This window comes from Mirounga angustirostris, unplaced genomic scaffold (genome assembly GCF_029215605.1).
Source record: "Mirounga angustirostris isolate CCGP_5_RB_7025 unplaced genomic scaffold, mMirAng1.0.hap1 SCAF_2, whole genome shotgun sequence".
NCBI classification, from domain to species: domain Eukaryota; kingdom Metazoa; phylum Chordata; class Mammalia; order Carnivora; family Phocidae; genus Mirounga; species Mirounga angustirostris.
The window spans coordinates 125,954,046-125,961,965 of NW_026991710.1; positions in this window are offsets into that span (position 1 = coordinate 125,954,046).

Here is a 7,920-nt window from a genome sequence, read left to right on the forward strand (position 1 = left end):
GGGTCATATCTCTAAAGTTCAGTTTTCTCAAATTAATAAGAAAACAAAATACCTAGATTTAGGGCACCTGGGTGGCTCAGTTAGTTAAGCATCTGCTTTCCTTCGGCTCAGTTGTGATCCTGGAGTCCTGGGATCGAGTCCCGCATCAGGCTCCCTGCTCAGTGGGGAGTTTGCTTCTCCCTCTGCTCCTCCTCCCTGCTCATGTTCTCTCTCTCTCTCTCTTACTCTCTCTCTCTCTCAAGCAAATAAATAAAAGTCATTAAAAAAAGTACCTAGATTTAGTCATGATTAAAGTAAATGAGATAACAGAGATCTGACACAGAATAGATGCTTAAATATGAATTGAATCTACATCTTGTATGAAATTTGTTGCTATTATGTTGTTCACAGTCTCTCAAATAAGAAATCACAACCAAGAAAGTTTTAATCTTTTTTTTTTCGAGAATAATTATACTTCCTTTTAAAAGATAAAAAAAGATGTCTCCAACTTGTATCTTTTTAGGCTTGGCTGACAGGAAGAGTATAGCTAAATGTAAGGCTTAAAAAATTATATTTACCTAAGTGTTTTCCATTGTTCCACATAGTCTTTTTTTTTTTTTAAGATTTATTTATTTATTAGACAGAGAGAGAGAGGTGGGGAGGGGCAGAGGGAGAGGGAGAGAGTCTTAAGCAGATTCTGTGCTGATCCCAGAGCCTGACGTGGGGCTTGATCTCATGATCCTGAGATCATGACCTGAGCCAAAACCAAGAGTGGGACACTTAACCAACTGCACCACCCAGGCGCCCCAGTCTTTTTTATTTTCTATTATTTAATGACCCTATCATGGTTTTGAAGGTTCAGAAAATACTCAGCTAGCTTTTTGCTAGATTTTAATCAACTCCCTTTGTCTTCCCTCACAGTGACTTTTCTATACCTTCATCACCGTCCTGAGACCAACACTATCTTCCAGCACTGAAAAAAAAGATCATAAATCTGTACTGAATTCCTAGGACTATAATAAGGTACCATAAACTGGGTGGCTTAAAAGGACAAAAATTTATTCTCTCAGAGTTCTGGAGGCCAAACATCCAAGATCAAGTACCAGCAAGGCCCTCCTCCTCCCTCTGGGACTCTGGATAGAATTCTTCCTTCCTTTTTCCCAGTTTCTGCTGGTAGCCGCCAATTCTTGGCATCCCACGGCTTGTAGCTGCCTCACGCCAGTCTCTGTAGTCACGTGGTATTCTTCCTCTTCTTATAAGGACATTGGTCATTTTAGATTAGGACCCACCTGAATGACCTCCTCTTGACCTGATTACATCTACAAAGACCCTATTTCCAAAGAAGTTCACATTGACAGGTATCAAGTTTCACCTTCTGGTGGAGACACAACTCAAACCGTAGTAACGTCCTACTTCTCAGACAAAACTGCTGTATTTCTTCTCAAATATCCACAATTATCTATTGTGACTCTGACACTTAGTACTTTCCTGCAGTATCAGAAGACATTTCCCGCCTTTGCATAGCTGGCCTTCCACCTCACCTCTAAGCTCTGTCTCCTCCCCACTTTGTTAGTTATCCCTCTCTCAATGTCTGTCTCAGAACTTCACTTCTCCTATTGAGCTCCTTTGCTGTGTTCTGCAAATACAGTGAACCCTTGAACAATGCAGGAGTTGGGGGTGCCAAGCCTCCCCCGGCCCAGTCAAAAATGCAAATAGTTTTGGAGTCCTCAAAAACTTAACTACTAATAGCCTACTGTTGACTGAAAAGCTTATTGATAATATTAACAGTCAATTAACATATTTTGTATGTTGTATGTATTATATACTGCATTCTTTTTTTTATGTTATGTTAATCACCATACATTACATCATTAGTTTTAGATGTAGTGTTCCATGATTCATTGTTTGCGTATAACACCCAGTGCTCAATTCAGTACGTGCCCTCTTTAATACCCATCACCAGGCTAACCCATCCCTCCATCCCCCTCCCCTCTAGAACCCTCAGTTTGTTTCTCAGAGTCCATATACTGCATTCTTAACAATAAAGTAACAATAAACAATAAAGTAAGCTAGAGAAAAGAAAATGTTATTAAGAAAATGTAAGGAAAAGAAAAGACATTTGAAGTACTGTACTGTATCTAATCTGCTTATAAATGGACCCGTGCAATTCAAACCTGTATTGTTCGAGGGCCAACTGCTATTCAAACCTTCCCTGTCTATTAAAAAAAAACTATTTTGAATCTTTCTATTGTGAATCTGTTTTTGCCATTACTAAGTTATTCTCCTTCCCTTTGGGATCCAAGTTTATGGAAAACTTATGGAACCCAAAACTTATGGAACCCGCCATCTCTGCATTTCTACCACATGTGTTCATTCCACAAGGAATCACTCAGTGAAAAGGTACTTTCCATCCCTGGAACTGGGGTCAAAGCAGTAACCCAGGCAGATGTTGCTCCTGATTTCAAGAAAAGAAAACAAACATCAAACAATACCTACATGTCTCCATAGAGGAGAAAGTCCAGAGCTAAGAGTGCATGGTAAGGAGACCCACCTAAAATGTGGAATTGGAAGTTTCCCTGAAGAAGTAGCATAACCTGATCAAGCAAGAAATCAGAAGAATTAGTTCCATAATGTGGGATGGGATTCCAGGTTAGGGGATTAATTGATGGGGAGACCCTGAGGTGGAAAGAAATGTGATGTTTTCAAGAAACTCGAAGAAGACCAATGTGATATTTGTCATAGAGACTTTGGGAGAAATGGTACAGGATAGTGTTGGTGGGACACTCGATGGACAAATGATGAGAGTCTTGTGGAGCATATTGAGGATTTGAACTTTACTTTCAGGGCAATGGGAAAAGAGCTGTAAACAGGGATGTGACCTGATCAGACTTGCTTTTAAAAGGATCACTCTGGCTGTAGGTGGAGCATAGATTGGAGAAGAAAGGACAGATGGGAAAGAACAGGTAAGTTCTTTCTTTTCCAGAAGTCCAGCAGAGAGACTCTAGCTCTGTATTATAGTAATGACAGAGGAAATAAGAGTCCTGGACATACTGAAGAAATATTCAGGACATAGAATCAACATGACTTGGTGATGAATTGGCTATCTGGGGTGAAAAATAGGGCATGTCCAGCCTGACCCTAGGTTTTTGGCTAGACAGCTGGATAGATGATGTTGTCATCGCTGAAAGAAGAAATACTGATTCAGTGGTGGGATGTCAGAATGGGGGAAATGATTAGTTCCAATTAGAACATGTTGACTTTGAGGCATACATGAGACTTCCAAGTGGAAATACTAAGTAGGCAATCCTTAACTTTAGTAAAGCTGCTTAATGCTGCCAATAACAAGCCAATCGCCGAATGTACTAAGTCCCTTTCCGGATTCAGCTAGCTTGAGCTCTGTCTCTGCAGTAGCTAACGCTGCTAGTCATTCCTCCTTGAAGCAAGAGGGCTTCTTCAACTTTGATTTCTGCTCACAACACTCTCCTCTGATTCTCTTCTTTCTCTGGTTTGTCTCCCTCTGTCTAACCGTAATATGTCTGAGATTTTCAGAGGGATTGCCACCGTCCTCATCTCTTCTTATTTACATTCTTTCTCTCTTTGCCAGCTCACTCTCAGTTCTATCTTTGCAAGAGTTTCAAATGGGGTCTTACATGAAGAATTCCCAAATCTATATCCCTAGCCCCAACTTCCCTCAAATGAGATTTCTCTACCTAGATCTTCCACAGGGAGCTCAGATTCAATTCGCCTAACCCAAATTATTATCTACCCCCTCTGTCTCACCAAATTATTTCTTTGCCTGAATACTCTTCCTCATTTAATAGCACCACAAGATGAAGAAGGGAAGCCTTTCCCTCATCACCCAAATTTAATCCGTGTCTGAGTCCTTACAATTCAGTGCAGGAAGCACCTCTCCCTACGTCTTCACCACCATACCTATTATCTCTCACGTGGATGATAGCAATCACTGTCTAACTTAGGGGCCAGCAAACATTTTCTGTGAAGGGCCAGATAACAAGCATTTTAGTCTCTGTGAACTATACAGTTCCTGTGACAAATGTTCAGCTCCACGGTAAGAGTACAAAAGCACTAATGGACGATATGTAGATGAGTGGACGTGACTGTGATGGAGTAAGACTTTATTTCTAGACACTAGAGTTTGAATTTCATCTAATACCATGATACATCTTCCCCCAACCCCCTTAAAAAATGTAAAAGCCATTCTTAGCTCTCAGGCGGTACCAAAACAGGTGGCCGGCAAGGTTTGGCTCATGTGTGTAGTTTGGAAGCCCTACTCTAACTGGTCTCTCTCCTCTACCTGGCAGTCAGAGGTAACGCTCTAAATACAAAACCGAACATATGTAATTTGCCTTCTGACATCTCCTTTGCAAACGTTACTTACTAGACTGATATACAAGGCTCTTCCACCAGGTGGCCCCAAACTTACTTTCTAAACTCACTTCTTACTCTCACGCCTCTATTCCCTTACCTCAGGTCCAAACTGTTTGAATTCTTAGGTGCTTTTGGTAGATAAAGAAAGTTCCAGAAAACATGGGAAGGACGTGAGCTGCTCTCCCACAACTGGCTACTTGTTGTAATGAAACCGAGTCTCAAACCAAATTCTTCCACACAGGCATTTATTAGCAAACAGGCATACAACAGTGCAACAACATATTTAACTCAAACGTCAGTGAAGTTTGAGCAATTTGCCTACATTGCCTCACTTCAGTAGGCCCCTGAGGCAAATGAGACAGCATTCGGGTAGCAGGATTCAGCTAACTATATATTCAGATTTGGGAAACCAAAAATCAGAGAATAAGCCATTAGACCTAGAACTGATTTGGATTCAAATCTGGAGTGCCATTCTTTTTTCTTTCTTTCTTTCTCTCTTTTTTTAAGATTTTATTTTTCAGTAATCTCTACACCCTGTGTGGGGCTCAAACCTACAACCCTGAGATCAAGAGTCACAGCGGTGACAGCGGGGTGCCATTCCTAAGAGTAAAAGAGACATGCTAAATTTCTATACCCCATTCATGCAAGGTGAAAATGTTTCCAAAATATATTCACCAATCCACATATCTTGAATACCACTAATATGACAACTGAAAGCCAATTTCTAATATCCTTGATGCTAATAAACTAGCCACTAATTTTTTTTATTCTTATGTTAATCCCCATACATTACATCATTAGTTTTAGATGAAGTGTTCCATGATTCATTGTTTGTGCATAACACCCAGTGCTCCATGCAGAACGTGCCCTCCTCAATACCCACCACCAGGCTAACCCATCCTCCCACCCCCCTCCCCTCTAGAACCCTGTTTGTTTTTCAGAGTCCATCGTCTCTCATGGTTCGTCTACCCCTCCGATTTCCCCCGCTTCATTCTTCCCCTCCCGCTACCTTCTTCTTCTTTTTTTTTTCTTAACATATATTGCATTATTTGTTTCAGAGGTACAGGTCTGTGATTCAACAGTCTTGCACAATTCACAGCGCTTACTAGAGCACATACCCTCCCCAGTGTCTATCACCCAGTCACCCCATCCCTCCCACCCCACCCCCCACTCCAGCAACCCTCAGTTTGTTTCCTACACTTAAGAATTCCTCATATCAGTGAGATCATATGATACATGTCTTTCTCTGTTTGACTTATTTCACTCAACATAATACCCTCCAGTTCCATCCACGTCATTGCAAATGGCAAGATTTCATTCCTTTTGATGGCTGCATATTATTCCATTGTATATATATACCACCTCTTCTTTATCCATTCATCTGTCGATGGACATCTTGGCTCTTTCCACAGTTTGGCTATTGTGGACATTGCTGCTATAAACATCGGGGTGCACGTACCCCTTCGGATCCCTACTTTTGTATCTTTGGGGTAAATACCCAGTAGTGCAATTGCTGGATCATACGGTAGCTCTATTTTCAACTTTTTGAGGAACCTCCATACAGTTTTCCAGAGTCTAGCCACTAATTTCACCAATGAAAGTCACATTACTAACATTTATTATGATTTTTAAACCCCTATAGTGATGATCAGAGATAAAAATAGTTGAAGCTCTTATAGTAGCCACCTCTAGAGTGATTAAATGGCAGTGTACACAGCCCTTGGATGTGCATAATCCAAATTAAATAAGCTGATAACCCTTTAAAGTATAGTTTTAACTAATATTATACAGTCTATGTACATAACAATATGTGACATTTCCTCTCCCTGAAATATTCTCTTTCTTCTTTGTCTAGAGAGCCTCTTCTTCCTTTAAAACCCAGTTAAAAGATTGCCTTTTATTTTAACTAATTCCCACCAACTTATAGGCATTACCTGTGGTGATATTAATTTAACCATTCTGTAGCTGAGGAGACCGAGGCTCAGGGAGGTTAAGTGGTCAGCCCAGGTTTGGTGAAGAGCCAGAATCCAAATCCAGGACAATCATGCTGAATCTTGTGAATAAACTTGTGGGGGCATGCTGAACAAAAAAAAGACCTAACAAGTTTAATTCAAACAAACCTTAATCTGTGCTTTTTTTTTTTAAGATTTTATTTATTTATTTGACAGAGACAGACACAGCGAGAGCAGGAACACAAGCAGGGGGAGTGGAAGAGGGAGAAGCAGGGCTCCCGCAGAGCAGGGAGCCCGATGTGGGGCTCGATCCTAGGACCCTGGGATCGTGACCTGAGCCGAAGGCAGACGCCCAACGACTGAGCCACCCAGGTGCCCCTAATCTGTGCTTTTGTGTGACTATTTGCTTGAAGATGATTGAACTGGGATAAAATATACAGAATTATGAGAAACAAAAGTGTCTGACACCCATGGCTCAGAGCCGTGGTTTTATTCCATAGATCTGAGATGGAACTAGCAGTACTTTATGTCTTTTTTATTAGATATAACCAGAGCACAATAAAGTCTTTTCCCTGCAGTGATCAAAGCCTGGTCTTTTACCACCTAAACTAAATGCATTGATGACCTCTGTCAAGTAGCCTGGCATATAATAGGTGCTCAATAAATATTGAATAAGGGAATTGCATTGGCTTACCATTCATTTCATAGCCTGATTCGATTCTAGGCTACCAGACGTTGGTTTGAACCAATGCCCTTTGATATACATCTTATCATATTGATAAGGTAATATGAAGATCCCCTTTTAGAATCACTTGGTCAACTGTTATTAAATCCTCATAGATGCTGAAAAACAATGTAATTTTCCCACGCAAGGCATCTTTCAGGAACAGATAACTCATGCATATGGTTACTTAAATTTCTTAAACTCCTTTGGCATGCCATTTATGTGCAATATAAGACAGAGACAGTGTGAAAAACTTACAATCATCTATTCAGTCATCTGGAAAAGATGAGTCAGAGTAGTTATAAAACATTAGAATTCCAGCCAGAATAGCAAAGCCCAGTGCAATTTCCCCTATGGTGACAGGACTAAGGCATTGATATTTAGAGTAACTCTCCTAGCCCACAGACAAACCCAAGGACATATGAACTCGACAAGAAACTCCAGAGCTCCTTACATGGTGACCTAATTAAGAGTACGGAAGGGTCACTATAGAGGCATTTGATCAATACAATATAAAAGGCTTGACTATAGAATTGGTTGTATAACTTCTTGACCCTGCTGATAACAGCAAGAATTTCCTTGTTGACCTTATGTTCTGTGGATGAAACAGGTTTTGATTAGTATGCAATTGAGAACTAAATGCCCTCTCCCATGTTGTGCCTTAGCACTGCTCTCACTCTGTGGGGAGAGCAGCAGTAATAAGAAACAGGGTTATGCTCATCCTAAAATGCCATCTTTCACTCAAAAATCAGTGATAACTCAAGATTATGGGTAATCCCCTTCTACTGGAAGTCCAACACCATCGAGGGTCTTTGTAGAGTGACAAAACAGCACCTTTTGGGAGGGAAGAAAAACATGTTAGAAACAAAATAATCC